Source organism: Globicephala melas, chromosome 17, assembly GCF_963455315.2.
Source record: "Globicephala melas chromosome 17, mGloMel1.2, whole genome shotgun sequence".
NCBI classification, from domain to species: Eukaryota; Metazoa; Chordata; class Mammalia; order Artiodactyla; family Delphinidae; genus Globicephala; species Globicephala melas.
The window spans coordinates 66,107,180-66,124,947 of NC_083330.1; the positions used below are offsets into that span (position 1 = coordinate 66,107,180).

Consider the following 17,768-nt stretch of genomic DNA (forward strand, 5'->3'; position numbering starts at 1 on the left):
CAGGAAGCACAGAGAGTCCCATACAGGATAAACCCAAGGAGAAACAGGCCGAGACACATAGTAATCAAATTGGCAAAAATTAAAGACAAAGAAAAATTATTGAAAGCAGCAAGGGAAAAATGACAAATAACATACAAGGGAACCCCCAAAAGGTTAACAGCTGATTTCTCAGCAGAAATGCTACAATCCAGAAGGGAGTGGCATGATATACTTAAAGTGATGCAAGGGAAGAACCTACAACCAAGATGACTCTACCCGGAAAGGATCTCATTCAGATTCAATGGAGAAATCAAAAGCTTTACAGACAAGCAAAAGCTAAGAGAATTCAGCACCACCAAACCAGCTCTACAACAAATGCTAAAGGAACTTCTCTAAGTGGGAAACACAAGAGAAGAAAAGGATCTACAAAAACAAACCCATAACAATTAAGAAAATGGTCATAGGAACATACATATCAATAATTACCTTAAATGTGAATGGATTAAATGCTCCACCTAAAAGACACAGGCTTGTTGAATGGATACAAAGACAAGACCCATATATATGCTGTCTACAAGAGACCCACTTCGGACCTAGGGACACATACAGACTGAAAGTGAGGGGATGGAAAAAGATATCCCATGCAAATGGAAATCAAAAGCTGGAGTAGCAATACTCATATCAGAAAAAATAGACTTTAAAATAATGTTACAAGTGACAAGGAAGGACACTACATAATGATCAAGGGATCAATCCAAGAAGAAGATATAACAATTATAAATATATATGCACCCAACTAGACTGTGAACCTTCCAGGGAAGCGGCTGGGTCCTAATTGTTTGAATGTTTCCAGCTCCTAGAACTGTACTCAAAGCTTGGTAGGTGGTGATACTGATTGCTGAACATGCTGTTAAATTAGTGAATGAATGAACAAGAGTGCTTTTCAACAAGCACGCCTGGGCTCATAAACAGCTGTTTTTTCTTCTTCCAAAGTACTTCTCCTGGACAGACCACACATTGTTGCCTTTCCCTCACTCAGGCTATTTCTGCCATCCCCCTTTGGCAGTTACCCTGTTGGCCAGGTTCTAAGTAATTCAGTCCATAAAACTGAAATCAGATTGGAGTTGTAACCCACCGTGGTCAACCAGCTTTTTGTGCAAGTTCAGCTCTGAGTGACTTTTGACACTTTCAAATGGATAAGAAACTTCAGAAAATAAATCCACCTTTTGAGCATGAAGATCTAGTTATTGCCCCAGAAGTTATTTAAAAGAATGTGTTACATGCTCTAAAAAGAATTGCAGAAGAAGGACACCCAAAATGTCCTCAGTAATGCAACTTTGTGAGATTAAGTTGGTAGCTTCTCAAAGGGACAACTTTAAGTTGACCAGGAACTTGTATAAATTCTAATGGGTTGATTAAACAATGGCTTGATGTTCTGGCTCTCAATTTCTATCTTGCAGCAGTCTCGGAGAAGTTTCAACCGTTCCTTCCATTTTAATAGATAAATCCTGAGCTGTGTTTAGGACTGGCATCCAAAACCTCCCCAAATACACTGCAGTTATTTACTGCAATTTCTCCTTCTTGAAATGTAAGTGTTGAGGGTCTAATACTTGGAATGAAATAGTCTGTTTTGCATTTTGCTGTTGTTTGGCACATATCCAAACCCCTCGATATGGAATCAGAGATTTACATAATCATGGACTCCCCAAAGGGTGAGTGTTGCACAGACTCATATTAAAGATTCTCTTCACTAATTGGTGTTCTTTTACCACATACTAGACTGAATTAGATGCCTTTATGGAGAATTACGAGAATCTGGAATGATGCCCGTCCATTAATAATGCCTTCTTTTACTCTCCTCCAGTGCTCCAGGAATGAAAGCCATAAACAAATCTTTCTTGTAATGCTGCTTTTCATCTCAGCCACAGAGGAAACAGACAATACAAACGCTAACAAGAAATAAAGGCCCCGTGAAGGTTAACGATAAGAAGAGTTTCCCTCTTTCTTTGCTGTCCCTTGACAGCTCAATTGCAAAGATCTGTCCATTGGAGATTATTAAAGATAAATAAATATTGTAAAAGTTCTTCCTTGTGAGCCTTCTGGGTTTAAAGAAAACAACATGGATTTATTTGGTTTCCAATCCAATAAGCTGTGTGTTAATCATCTTTCACAGCAGATACTTCAAAGGAAGAAAAAGGCATTATAAAGAAGAAAGTTGTTAAGACAATTTGAGATGTTTCAAAACATTGTATATATCAACTCCTGGGCTGTGTATGTATTAATTTGAATTTTTAAATTCGTGTAGTGAGTTGACAAGCTGATAGGTCCCGGGGGCCACCAGAATCTACGTCTTAATTATCTAACATAATTATGGCAAGAAACATCTGTGTGTTTCCCCCTGTCCCACGCCAGCTGAAAGATGCATTTATACAGTAGGTAGGAAATATTATTACTTTAAAAAACAAATAATATTTAGACGCTTCTTATTTAAGTTAACTAAAAAGTAATATTCAAGGGGTTTATGTTTTTCCATTTTTTAATGTTCAGTTCAGTGACTCAGTAGTTACAAGCTAACTATGTGCTGTCTACAGTTCTAAATATAGACGATACAATTTGAAAATTGTTCGGGTTTCTGCTTCTGTGTAGATCACAGTAGATCTGGGGAGACTACGCATATTATAATGGACTAAGTGCTATAACTGAGGTGGGAAAGTTTCTGCATGGATATGGAGGAAAGAGAAATAAGTCTGCTTTATTTTGCTAATTATATTCTCGTCTCCTATATCGTCAACGTCTCCCTCTGTACTGGCTTCTCTCATCTTAAAATAGAAAAATGAAGGGAATTTCCCTGCAGTCCAGGGGTTAACACTCCACACTTTCACTGCCGAGGGCGCGGGTTCAATCCCTGGTTGGGGAACTAAAATCCTGCAAAGAAGAACAACACTACCAGAAAGAAATCCCCCCTCAAGCATACATCTTCTGGTCACTGTCCTTCCTCCTTCCCTGCCCAATCAAGCTTGCAGATGCATTGTCCACATGCACTGTCTCTTCATCCCCATGTTTGATGGATTCTGTAATGCCCAGATTCCCTTTCAAGCAAGGGTATACTTTCCTAGCTGCTGGGAGAGTTGCCAGCATATGGCGCTCAGCTATAGGCCTTTCAGGGTTGTGCCAGCTGAAGAGAGCCGACTCACCTGAGTTCACATCCCTTCTGGTCTGCCCACCTTCAATGAACGACTGAAGCTGGGTTTATAATCTTAGCTGTCTCTTTCCAACAGGGGGCTGTATTGAAGGGCCATCCTAGCTCTAGAGATTCCCACAGTGTTCACTGAAGACTGCTGTAGGTTGAATATTATATCTTGATCCTCCCTCTGTCCATTCCTGCTTCCTTCCTTCTCCAGAGGGCTTGACTGTAAGAGTGATCCTTAATAAACATCCTGGGTACCAAACTTCCTCTCATTGTCTGCCTCCCAGGGAACCCATCCATGACAACTATAGCCCTGACACCTTGTACCTCTCACAAAGAACCTACTAGTGTGGTCAATGGGAGCAGTTTATTATTTTTCCTGCTGGATTATTTGTTGCTCAAGAGAAGGAGCTGTTCTTAAAAGACTTTTAATACTCATGGTGCCCGTAGTGGCAGCATGGATACCTTATAAATAGTAGTTGAATGAATACATGGTAGAAATCCTCCCATTATATGTATGTTTGGATAATTATAGAAAACCAATATTGTTGCCTCAGAGGGATGCAAAAGAAAATTTTTTGTATTTTGGTTATTTTGTCCAATGTATTACATTTTAATGTGCACACGTTTTCTAAAAAACATTTTGGCCAATTTTCTATTTTCTTTTGCAAACCTATGTCTCCTTGACTCTAAATCCCATAGTATTTCCACTTTGACATACTCCCTTTTCATATCATATAGCTCCTGACTCAAGTTTATTCAACATAGACATAAAAAAAGGACTAACTCACAGAAAAGAGGCAGTACATATTTTAGAGTTAGGTGGTAAGCTGTGCCCTGTCTGCTTACGTTTTTCCATGAATAGTTGAAGTTAATGGTGGTGGAATGATTGGACAGGGCTTCATGGATGGGGCAGCTACAAGCTCATTCTCAACTAATGGTTTGAATTTGGATGCTCAGAGAATAGATGGCGCAAGATGGTGCCACCTTAATGGGGGAAGAAAGGAGACTTTAGTGTCATTGGTAAAGGGAAATCTCATGGACATTTTCTCTCTCACCCTCCACCTTTTACCTTTACAATGTGTTCATTTGTAAAAGTGAACTTGAAAATCCTTTTTTATTCTTTGGCAAAGAGTTTGAGAAGCCATTACATCGTAATTGGTAAAGGTCATCAAGTAGGGACAGGTGAAATAGGGACCTCAAATGTCATTTGGCAACCAAAAGCCCTGCTGATGTAAGACAGGCAGTGGAGCCATCTTGATAAGGGCAGGTCCAGTAAATTCCTTTTGCACTCTCATTGATTTCTCAGATGCACTTGGTAAAGCTCCCCCATCCTTATACAAGATGCCATACTGCTGTCAGGAAGACCCACGGCAGAGCTGATATCCAGACAAGGGTTTTGACAAGCACTATGGGTGAGTGCCAGTATGTTAGGTCACTTGGAGGGCTTTTGAAATGATTTTTAAAAATTTATCTGATGTCTGATTCAGAGTGGAAGAGATTTGGTGTTCAACAGAGTCTTGGCTGGCTTCATCACTTTCCCTTCATAAACATAAATTTCTTCTGAGGGTGCACTTAGAGGGACAGGGAATAGGTTTCAGCTCCTTCTCCATTGCCTACATCATTTTTTTCCCCTGTACAGTAAGAACTAGTGTCACTCTCTTTAGTTGACCTTGTCCAAAAGATCTACTAAAATGAACTGCATTTAAGATCTTTCCTCAAAAGTTTTCAAACTGTATGCATACATTATATGTGAAAATGTTTAGAGAATACTTGAAAAAAATGTATTGTCCTCCACTTTTTGCCTAGCCAAAAGGCTTAGCTACAAGCGGTCTCCTGAACAGTGTTTAGAACTAATTTTCCTATAATAATTTTGTATTGATATAAATGTTATCTGGGTTCTCCCTAAATTGCTTTTATTTATTGGTAATTCCATCTGTTAAACAATAGCTGAGTAAGAGTTCTAGTTTTAGACTAACCTCTTTTGACTGGAAATTAAAGCAAGCTTAGAAAGCTACAATAGGTCTGCATTAGAGAATAAGAAACATCTGGGAGAAAACTGAGGAAAGAGTCTTGAGGGAAGCAGCAGGTAGATAAACTTGGCCGAATAACAAAGTCTTGGGTGTGAGAAGGGAAGAGGAATCTAAAACACAACATGACGTCCATATTCTGCATTTGTTTCCAAGCCCAGTTTTTATGAACACAGGTTTGACACATTTGAAGGCAAGAGATACTTAAATTCTTATTATTTTAATAGAAAGAATAATTTCGTCTAAGACCTGTGTTTCTGCTCTACTGTAAAGCCCATCATGGAACTTTTGTACCTTCATATCTGAGGCTCAGAGCAACAGTGGCAATGATCAGACTTGGGAATCAATAGCATAAATAGCCATAGTGCTTGTTAAAGCTACTGGAACCTAGTGTCCCAAGAAGCTCCCAGGGATACTGTAGAGACCTTAGCAAGCCCAGTGGTAGCCAGTGGGAAAACATGGAGGTCATCATTTATTAGTAGAATGACTACTTTCTCACGAGCAAGCTGAGGATTCCAGAAGACAAAATAGCACAAATGTGAGAGGGTCATACAGCTTATATTAACAATACCCCCTTAATGGATGGGGTAACAGTTGTTGGAACACTAGATATTAGTTTGGTCTCATTTGTACACATAAGCAATGGCAGTTTGGAGAGATGTAAACTACCCAGGCAAAGCACTGCTGAAAATGAAATGACATGAATCAAAACCTACCTATTGGCAGTGCCTTAGATGTTCTCCTTCTCTCTAACCTCCCCAGTACTGCCCAGGCTAGATAGAGAGCATTTTACTACTCACTGTCTTTGTTCTTACCTATATGTCTTCTGAATTCACCTTTCTCACCTATTCCTGACATCGTTACTATTCATCAAATGGACTCCACTGCCAACCACCCTTAAATAGCTAAATTTTCTCCCTGGAGCTGTCACTAACCTGTGAGATAAGGTGGGGAACAGGTCAGGCAAACCCACCAAATTCTTACATATTCCCTGATTGGTTCTCGAGTCAGCATAACAACTCAGAATAAGGAAGAGATAAATAAGAAACAATTGTAACAAAGATTGATATTAGATCAATTAATTGGCTATCCTGTGTCATAGGCAAAGGGCCCTTGGCTTTTGACACTTGGCTCAGTCACCCAGAAAAATGCAGAAATCAATTCCCCCAGCCACAGAAGTGCGAAGGGTTGCAGAGTAGAAGCTGAGTGAGGAATTATTTCTTTCTCCTTTTTCTCCCCTGTTCCCCCTCATATAGCCATCAGCCTTGAAAGAAGACCATCTTGCACTGTTCATCTGATGGTTGACCAGAGGTCTGCTCAGAGTTCGTGCATGAACTTTCACCTGCCAAGGCTTATCTATAAGTTATTCAGAGTCATATCTCATAAGAAGACTAATTCACCAACACTAACTTACTTATGGTCTTTGGCCATCACAGGGCCAGGCTTTAAGCAAAAAACCTTCTCCTTTTAACATAAGATCTGCTTTCTTAGCAAATTTGTAAGTATATGATATAGGCACTATGCCGTGCATATGTACGATCATATGTAGTAGGTCTGTAGGACTCGTTCGTCTTGCATACCTAAAACTGTACACTTTGACCAACATCTCTGCTTCCTCCCTCTCCCACCCCCTGCTAACCACCATTCTACTCTGCTTCTATGTGTTTGAATATTTTAGATTCTTCATGTTAGTGGGGTCATGTGGTACTTGTTCTTCCCTGTCAGGTTTATGTCATGTGGAATGATGTCCTCAGGGCTCATTCATGTTGTCACAAATGGTAGGATTTCCTTCTTTTTATTTAGGCTACTTCTATGTCTTAGCTGTTATGCATAATGGTGCAATAAACATGGATATGAAGATATCTCTTTAAGACCCTGATTTCAATTCCTTTAGATATACACTCAAAAGTGAGATTGCTGTAAATTAACTATACTCCAATATAAAATAAAAATTAAATTAAAAAAAGAAAAATAAAGCGATGTTGCTGTTTCATACAGTAGTTCGGTTTTTTGAGGAAACGCCATACTGGTTTCCATAGTGACTTCACCAATTTATATGCCCACTAACAGCGTATAAAAGTTCCCTTTTCTCCACATCCTGGCCAACACTTATCTTTTGTTTTGTTAATTGTCATTCTAACAAGTGAGAAGTGACATCTTACTGTGGTTTGATCTAATTATGTTCCCAAACGGTGTATTACAGATATTTTCATCTCCACTGTATAAATGAAACGGTGCAGTGATGCTAAGGATGTTGTCAATTGGCAAGTAGCTGGTTAGCAGAGGAGCTGGGCTTCAGACTTGGGTCTTCATGGCACCGGGGCCCATGTTCTTTCCCCAGAACCACCACAATGACCTGACTCTATGATGACTGTGTTTATTAAACATGAAATAATAACATTTATTTTACTAGGAACTTTACATGTATTAGCCAATTAAACACTCACAAAAATCCTAGAAGTCAGGTACTATTATTATATCTGATTTACTGATTAGGAATCTCAGGCACGAATGTTAACTCATTAGACAAAAGTCCCACTGCTAGTAACTGGCAGACTGGCATTCATATTCATGTGATCCGATTCCAGTGCCTATACTCTTAACTGATACATCATCATATACGGTTTAACATGTAGGAGTGAGCCTATTGGTACCATGAACCAGGACACAAAAATTTCAAAAATATCCTGGAGAAACACATGGAACAGATATGGATGAAAGGTAGAGACAAGACAGGGAGGTCAATAAATTTTGTCTGCAAGGTTCATGAAAAACTGCACATCAGATGATTGAAAGATAGGTCACAAAAGACTGTCCATCCCATGAAATGTGACCTTTCTGAAGTGTTTTAATCAGGGAAGAACATGAATTACTTTAGCATTTTTGAAAGTTGTTTCTGTCATAAGAAGAAGAGGTAAAACTAGGTCTTTGCAGCAGTTTAGGGTAGAATTTACTGGGCTATTGTCTTTCAAACAGCCCAGCTTCCTTCCTCCCCTGCCCCCTCTCTCCTTTCCTAAGCTTATACTTTATTGAGCATACGCTAGTGAGAAGTCACTGTCATTTCATCAACTGACCAGGGAAGAAGAAAATCACTTCTACCCTTAAATCTTAGTCACTGTTTTGATGGCTCTTATACAGAAAGCTGACATCTCTATTATCTGCTTTGACACATCACTCACTAGTTTTTGAGACATTTTAATTATCTCAAGGATGCCATTAGAATGCATGAACAGAATCATAAGCTCTTCAAAATCCAGAATGCACATGTCATGCTCATGTCATTTATGTTATTCCTGACACCGTGAGTGACCTTATGTACTTGTTTCTGCACGGCTTAGTGTTTTAGTCTTCTTAGTTTTCCTTGTGGCCATCCTTCTTCCAGAATAACCTGAGGAATTCAGTAATCTGCAAATCAGTCATCCTAGCTACCTGCACTTTCTTCCTGATTATTAACCAATGAGTTGAACCGTCATGTCTCCCTTTCCAAGGTTAGTAAGAATACATTTATTTCTAGCTCTTAACCTTGCTTAAACCCCAGACAGGGCCTTTTCTTCCGAACAAATTTCCAAGTACAGTCATCCTTCAGTATCTGCTGCCAGGGATAGGTTCCAGGACACCCTCATCTTTGCCTTCATACCAAAATTCTCGTTGTTTAAGTCCCTTAGTCCTCCATCTATTTCCACGGGTTCCGCGGATTCAACCAACCACAAATCATGTACTATATTTAGGATCTGCAGTTGGTTGGATCTGTGGATGCAGAACCCGCGGATACTGAGAGCCAACTGACAGTTCCTTCAGAAGCTCTAGTTGAAGGACCTGATCAGAAGTTAGATTAGTTACCATAAATTATCTCAGAAGGGCAGGATTTTAGCTATGGTGTCTGGGGCATGGAGACATGAGTTCAGAATGGACTTATTTGAGATCATTAATAAGGAACACAACTCAGAAATGACAATAAGTAATAATATAAATAAACCAGTACCTGACACATACTGAGTAATGAACGTGTGCTGAGACACTTTGATGGGCATTTTGACGTATTAGCTCATTTGATTCCCTATGAAGACAATAGTCTTAACTCCACATTTTAAATGAGAACACTGAAGCCAAGAAAGGTTATTTAATGTGCCCAAAGCTAGTAACTGAAAGAGTCTGAATTCGAAAGCAGAATCTTTAGGAGTGAAATCTGTTTGGTAAAAAAGAAATGTTGACTGAAGGATGTAAAGTGAGAATGTTCTCGAGTAAATAGGTTAATTACGGACTTCCTCCCTGTGGAAGTCTCCAACATTTAGGAGACAGGCCATGCCTTATAAATGGAAAGAAGAATGCAATTTATAGACTATGATGTTGATATTTTATGTGACAGGACAATGTTACTGAGGAAACTCTCAAGACACACTTATTATTTTTATGTGTTGACAGTGCTTAGAATATCCAGGATGTACCAGTCTTGACCATCTTTTCCTCTGCTCATTGTTTTAAGAAATCTGAAATAGTTAGAATGGGTCATCTGGGAGTGATCAATATTTCCTACAGGGCAGTAATGATTCTAGAGATCGTCTGATTCCATCTAGTTTTGAGAATGGGCATCCAAATACCATTTTTGTGGTGATGGTTAAGTAAGGCTTTCCATTTGTATTTTTTTAAGTCCTCAAGTCTCACTTTGTTAGAATAGGTACAGTCAATTCTCCAGTTTTACCATGATTTGAGACATCTAGCGAGTGGATGACAAAGGATTAACTTCTATTTCCTACCTGTTATGTGTGAGGCACAGTATTGGACTCTTCACATACATTATTTAATTTAATCACACAAAAATGTTATAAATCAGATATTGTTCTGATTTTTCAGGTAAAGAAACTGATACTTAAACTGGTTAAGTAACTTGTCAATGGTCATACAGTTCTTGAGGGATGGAAGAAAGACTTGATCTTAGCTGACACTAAGTCTAGGATATTACACTTGATATTTTGCTTATTTCATATATCTCATTACCTTCTGGAAGGGATATTATTTCACTTCTTTCTTTAATTTTTCTTTGATTTCTTTTGTCTCTTCCTTCCTTCCTTCCTTCCTTCCTTCCTTCCTTCCTTCCTTCCTCTATCTCTTTTTCTTTCTCTTTCCCTCCCTCCCTGCTTTTTTTTCCTCCTTTTTTTTCTTTTCCCTTTTTTGTTAAGTGAAAAGAGGAAAGAAAGACTGAGTACTTTTGACAGAAGCTTCTTGGATCCTTTCACTTTTATTATATTTTCAGGCACCCTTTCAAATGAATATGTATTAAAATAGCAACTTGCACAAATGTCAGCTGATGTCATCTCTCTGTTTGCCATAATTTTTACAAGGAAAATTTAATTTGATTTGTTTTTGTTTTATTGAATTTTATAGAAGCCACTTCAAAGGATTTTGCCCAGTCTTCAAAATGGCCTTGTCTCAAGCCCAGGTCTGGTGAGTTTGACCTTGGAGGTATATTGTCTGTTATTGAACCAGTGTCTGCTAGAGCTGTCTGGGACTCTTAGAAATTGTTTTTAGAAAATGAGTCATAGACTCAGAAAATGAAGTCAGTTATTTAATTTTTAAAATGGGGATATTAATAACACCTACCTAATAAGTGGTTACGAGTATTAAATAAATTAATATTTGTAAAGCATTTTGAATTGTGACCAGCAAAAGATAAGAACCATAGACTGAAAAATAGATGTAATAATAGGTGTCTATAGTCGCAGAGTGAGAAAGGCACTGCGGTTTTCTGCATAAATGTACCTGGGTTCCAAATCACTTGTATGCCTTGGGGCAAATTTTCTAACTTCTTGGAAGTGCAGTTTGCTCAATCTTGAGAAAACGTGTGATGTTTTGACTCCATAACATTATTGTGAGGGTTGAGTGAGATAACACAGGCAAAGTGTAGGGTCCCTGCTAGGAGCCTGGCATGTGCGAACTAGCATTAGAGAAATTCTGTATTTATAATATAACTGTTTCTGTTAGGGTTTGGGGGTGGAATGCGTAATGTACTTTAGGCCAACTCAAGAAAATCTATATAACTTGAAAAAGAAACATTCCAGAGGTTACTACTTTACTAGCCAGCAGGAGGAAGGAAGAATTTCTTCTTGACTGGCAACAAGCAAGCTAAAGAGAGACTGTCACAACTGAGCCAATGAAAAGCCACCTCACTTCAAACTCCCAGTTTCCTCTGATGGACTCTTTATAACTGCCCCTCTCAACTCTCCCTTCTCCTCTATAACAGAATTTTCCTTTCCTTCGGTTCTCTTGACTTGCCTGTGATTTGCCATAGATTGTGTCTCAAATTGCAATTCTTTGTTGTACCTGAATAAACCTATTTTGCTGGTAAAATAACTGGCTGTTTTACTGTTTTAGGTCAATACTTGGGATTTTTTACATAGAAAACAATGCCACCTGTGAATAAAGATAGCCTAAGAGGATGAGGACCGTGGAGCAAAGAAGAAATTAGGGTAGAAAAGATAAGATGAAGCCAGAAGTGAGGTGACTGCATATTGCAGTGATCAAACTCTCTACTTTTTCCCCTGACTTTTAAGAATTTCTGGTACTTTAGTATAAAACTTTACAGCTTTCAAAGTACCTTGCCACACCTTATCTTATAGTGTAAAGAGAATAACCATAATATCAACGTTTTAATTTTTGGCGGGGAGAGGGCAGGATGTAAGGCCTAGATTCAGAATGCCCAAAGGTAGTGATAATAGAACAAAGAAAGGAATCCCAATGTGTAAAAGTTCAGGGTCATTTCACATATACGCTATTTCACAATAGGATTATAAAGTCTCTGTGGGGAAGAGGCCATGCTTTGTATTTGTTTTGTTTCCCATATTTTGCTCACTCAGTATCAGGCATCTGTTATGGCCAAGCACATGCACATTGATTTGAATGCCGTCTTAGTTTACACTGAAGTCTGTAAACAGTGTCAAGGTGGGTTAAGGACAATTTAATGTAGCAGAATAAGAAGACTCAAACTTGTGTTTTGTTTCTCATTGCTTTGTAGAAGTAGCTGTTCATCCTTGGGGATAGAAGACTAACTCATGCATTTTCAGACTAACCTTATTCCCAGAAAAGATAAAACTGCTATCTGTTGATTCTGGGACCTAAAATAATTTATGCATCCTAGTTAATCATTAAATTTCCTTGTTAAAGAAAAAATATGGAGAAAGACAAGTGGACAGTGGTCCTAGGGTTGAGAGTAAAGGGCTACTTCGCTTGGTTGGTTAGGAGGAGATTAGGGGAGCTCTTCTGAGATCGGGAAGGATGATTGCACTTCTGATTTTCTTGAGTTAGTGAGAACTACCCCCAGTAGCATACAAGGAAAGGGGTCCTAAAAGAAGAGGAGTTCAGGGTCACAGCCAGGGAGCCACAGAGTGCCTCCAGGAAGGGCTGGTGACTCTGCAGCTTGTGCAAACGAGGAGAACCAGTGCAGCAGATTGAGCAACAGTGATGACTATGAGGGGCCAAAGAAAAGGCTCCTTCCTAATTTTTGAGTAATCCTGAGAGCTTCTAGCATGTTCCAAGATCATACAAAATGACTCATTAGCGTAGTTAAGTGAGAGTTTGAAAGGACATAATTGATTTGCAAACATAGAGAAATAGGATTGTTCATGCACCTTGGGTGTCAAGGAGCAATTCATACCCATCACACCAGCTAAGTGCTGAGTATTCCAGGTACCATTTCTCTAAGGAATATGTATTTGTCTCCTGAGGAGGCCCATGGGAAAGCTTTTCACACCTAGCTGTCCCGTATAATTTCCCAGAATATTTGCTAAAGGTACAGAATTAGGGGCTCCATCCCAGATGTACTGAGTTAGAATACTTGTGGTCGAATGGAACGGGGATATCTGTATTTTTCCTTTCTTGTCAGCCCTGCTCTGATCTGTGGACTGCTAGTTGAGAACTCCTGGTCAGGTGTTAAAACATGGGTTTTGGGTTCAGACAAGTCGGGGTTTACATTGAAGCTCAGCCACTAATTTTGGACAAGTTACCTAAATTCTATGAGCTACAGATTCTTATTTATACAATGGGGATAAAAATATCTACTCTTCAGGTATATGGGGAGATTAAACGGGATACTGTAGTTAGGGTTTTCACTTCAGTGCTTAGTACCATCGTTCTATTTAGGGAGCCAAGTGTTCTTGGAATTTCTGAGTTAGTCCACCTCTTGGGTATTTAATCTAAAAGCATTCCTTCGTCATAAACCTGTCCGTGGTCTCATCTGAAATTGTTCTAGGTTCTGACTGGCAGGTGAGAACACTGAGAATGACACATTTGAAATGACTATGTGTCCTAATCTCTGATCCACCAGAAGCCGTCTTGGAGATAACACAACTGAAGGTGATTAAAAGATTGCTTCTTCTGAGCCTGAATCTTTTCTGACAGGCTTATATGAAAAGTCTCCTTTGTGTTTTCCAGAAATTATACCATAGACAGATTAAGCCATTAATCAGGTCCAATGATTACAGATGGGTTGCTTCAGTGTTCAAGGATGGTGGTTTTCTAAAATGGAAAGAATTTAAAGTTAAAGGGCCTGGACTTGAGCCCCATCCTTCCTCCTTCTTTCCTTCCTCCTTTCCTCCCTTCCTCCTTTCCTTCCTTCCTTCCTTCTTTCAATTGTATGGATTTGTTAATTAAATTAAAACTACTGCCCTTAGCCTACTTTCTTTTTCTATAAAATGGAAATGACAACCCCTTCCTAAACTGTCACTCAAGAACTTCTACAAGGATTAAATGAGATAATGCCTCATTTTATAAACTATAAATTTCTATGTAAGAATAAATAGAGTGTTTATGTTTCATGTTTATGTCTTAGGTGACTCTGGAATGAGAATGTGTAAGAAAAGAAAAAAAACACATTTTTTCCATGTACTGATTGCCCGTTCATGAAATCACTTATCATGAAGCAAATATTACTTGAGAAGCTACAGTAGAACGTAGACTCTACTAAACCCTTGCACTTGTACTATTTCATTTAATTTTACATCAGGCTTGAATGGTAGTTATTATTTGAGATCCAAAAAAAGATGAGTAATTAGACCAAGGTCACAGCTAGTGGCGAGATTGAGATGCTAGCCTGGGTCTGTCTGATCTTAATGAGACCAGGCAGTACATGGACTTGAAGAAAGTGATTTTTAAGGTGTTAAAACCTTGAGGTGCTTTGGGTGTCTCAGCAAGATCCTTACTGAAGAATAAGAATTTTTTTGTCTCTCATCACCTCTGCAAATTTGCATCTGGTAAAATCAGATATTTCTTAACCCTTGCCCTAAACCGATGAAGTCATACAGACCTAGTTTAAACTTATGTTTGAAAAGGTGATAATTCAGATTCTTCTGTCAGTTACAGCCCACCCACCAGTCACGAAGTAGAACAAAATGTGAGATTTGGTGAAGAGGGTGACAAAGACACCTGTGAGACTGGGGCAACCGCTAATGATTCAGTCAGTTTCTATCATTCTCAGAATATCAGGGGCAGAAGCAGCTAGATTTTTAAGGCAAGCATCACAGGATAACTGTGTCATCATAAATAATTGTCACACTAAAGTCCTAGGAGGGTGAAATTCAAAATGACAACTTGGGCCCCAACAATGACCTGCATAGTTTCAAAGCCCAGGTCACTCTTTTTCTTTTCTTCTTGTCTCATGGTAGGACACACATCTCATGGTAGGAGAATGTGGGAGGAGGTTCTCCCATGAAGTCATGTCGATCCGCCCTGCATCTGCCCTGAATTTCCACTCTCACTGCTCCACTTGGGTCGTTATACCTATCACAGCTGCTTCTCTTCTTCTAAGCTCTTGGCTTCAGCACCCTCTGGGCTTTTGACAGTAACAGTGTTATAGCTTCTCTACGTGGGGTCTACAGGGTTCCTACTTCCAAGGTTCTGCCTCCTTTTCATCATCACTTAATGAATTGCTGGATGAATCCATTCATCCAAAATCCCATTGGGTCTAAGAGAACCATGCTGGGTTCTTGGAATTATAAGATGGAGGGAAATAAAGTGAAGCAATGGAGTCCATCATTTATTTTTATCCAGTAGATTGCACCTACTGAAGAGGGTTCCATGGCATTTCTGTTTCAGTCCCAAGATTTTGTCACCCTTTGGTTTATATGTAAACAGCCACAGAGGCTTGCTTGTGATTACTTCAAAAAAAACTCCATACTGCACCCAGAAGCATTGTTTCCTATTCTAAACTTTTAGGTTCCATAAAAGTCACTTGGCTCTCATATATGATGAAATAGAAAAGTGACATAGGTTTTGGAATGAGTTCTGACACAAGCAGGGCCAGCTTCATGGGCGTCTAGCCTGTGCAGTAGCCCACAGCCCACGCTCAGAGGGTCCTGTGCCTGGCTTAATGCTCTACAGTATTTGTCTTGAAATTCTTAATAATTTTTTGACTAAAGAGGACTTGCATCTTCATTTTGAACCAGCCCCTGCAAATTAGGTAGCTGATCCTTCTTTTAAGCTTATGACTAGTTATGTTTCTTAAGGTCTCTGAACCTCAATTTTCTTATCTGTAAATCAGGAACAGTGTAGTTATCCATATCTCGGAGTGTTCTTGAGCAGAATAAATCAGATATAATAGCAAATTGTCTAACAAAGCTTTTGCACATGCATAGTCATCAATAAATCTTAACTTCTTTGCATTTAATCCAAGAGGGAAACATCCTCATTAACATATCAAGTCAACACTAGAACATTGGTTATATGTGTGTAAAGTTTAGTTTTGTGCTGGAGAAGATGATTATTTATATTTTGCTGTTGCGAGATTAGTTTAAATAAGAAGTAAAAATGTTCCCTTTTCACCCAAAGGCTACTTGTTTGAATCAATGTGCAGACTTGGTAAGCAGAGTGGTGAGGAAAACACTGCAACAGAGGCAAAGGCTAAGAAAACAGTCAGTTCTCATTATGGCCAAGCCAATACCAGGAGCACTTATACTGCTCAGAGAAACACTGAGCTTGATCAGCTATGGTTGCTAGCCAAGGGTAAGGTGAGTGGTCAGAAAAAAAAAGGAAATAAGAGTAAAGAATACAGGAACTAAGGTTTAATGACATTTTAAAAACTTTTTGTCTAGTGCTGATCTAGCTGGTTCAAATGCATTATTTTGTTTAATCTTCCTAAAAACCCCATGAGGTAGATAACATCAGTAGTATCTTATAGATGAGGAAACTAAGCTCACAGAGTATTTACTGTTCTAGAGAACAGCCTAGAATTGATAGTATTGGGAGTCCATATTATTTAAAGACAGAGATAAATGGGGCAATGAAGATTATCTGGTAGCAAATGGATTTCATCTCATGACATAACTAATTTTTTGGTAGGGCTGTGTTAAGAAAGATTCTGAGACTCTATCTGCACTGGGAGGTATAGAGTGTCTTGATCAATTAGCAATGTCTGCCTTGTTGAGACTCTATCTGCACTGGGAGGTATAGAGTGTCTTGATCAATTAGCAGTGTCTGCCTTGGGCTTTGGAAAAGTGGTGGTGGCATGTAAGGCAGAGATTTGCCATCTTTGATCTAGTCTCCTCACTTCACAAACTTAGTCATTTTACACCATGACTAAGAAGTTACTATAGTTACAATTTATAGTGTGAACTACTGCCTGAGCCTGCTTTTAATCCTGAAGTCACTGATGCTTAGAGCAAGGCTGTTTCACTGACCAGGCAATTGAACAACCAAAAAAACTAATATAAAACAAAAAGGAATAAATGTATTGGCATTTCAAGCATTAATAGGAAAAGTATTAGAGCTTAGAGGGTTCTTTCTAAGATCAATAAAATCAAAATGTAGACAGTGCTTCAGACTTTAGTATGCATCAATAGCCCCTAGAAGGCTTTAAAAACACAGATTGCTGGACCCAACCTGCAGAATTTCTGATTCAGCAAGTTTCTGGGGTGTGGCCTGAGAGTCTGCATTTCTAGCAAGTTCTCCAATGATGCTCTGGTATGGGACTATGCTTTGAGGGCTTCCTATTAGTAACTTTTCCTTGACCATTGATCTGATTCCTCTTAAAATAAAATTAGTTATTCAAACATGTATTTTATATTCTTTTATAAATCTGGGAGACTCAGCCTGCCACCTACATGGGATTTGTTAATAAGTTCTGAAAATCATCTCAAAATTTTAAGATTTAGTGGTTGTTTCAGCAGCATGTATACTAAAATTGAAACAATACAGAGAAGACTCGCATGGCCCCTTCACAAGGATGACATGTGAATTCATGAAGCTTTCCATGTTTTTTGGAATCTCTTGTGTGCTGTTGGTAGGAATGAAAAGTGATACAGCCACTATGGAAAACAGAATGGAGATTCCTCAAAAATTAAAAATAGAAATACCATACGATCCAGGAATCCCATTTCTGGGTGTATAGCCAGGAGAATTCAACATAGGATCTCAAAGAGTTATTTGCATACTCAAGTTCATTGCAGCATTACTCACAATATCTAAGAGGTAGAAGCAACCCAAATATCCATGGACAGATGAATGGAGAAAGAAAATGTGGTATATACATGCAATGGAATATTATTCAGCTTGAAAAAAAAATGGAAATCCTGTCACATGTTACAACA

The 17,768-nt window shown here is 38.8% G+C and overlaps 1 non-coding gene across 1 annotated transcript; it reads left to right on the plus strand.

Annotated features, from left to right (window-relative positions):
- The first annotated feature begins 17,336 nt into the window (after window positions 1–17,336).
- On the plus strand, window positions 17,337–17,439 carry LOC115863436 (U6 spliceosomal RNA). Its single transcript, XR_004043553.1, has one exon. It is a non-coding gene; the product is annotated as a U6 spliceosomal RNA (small nuclear RNA).
- The last annotated feature ends 329 nt before the right edge of the window (window positions 17,440–17,768 follow it).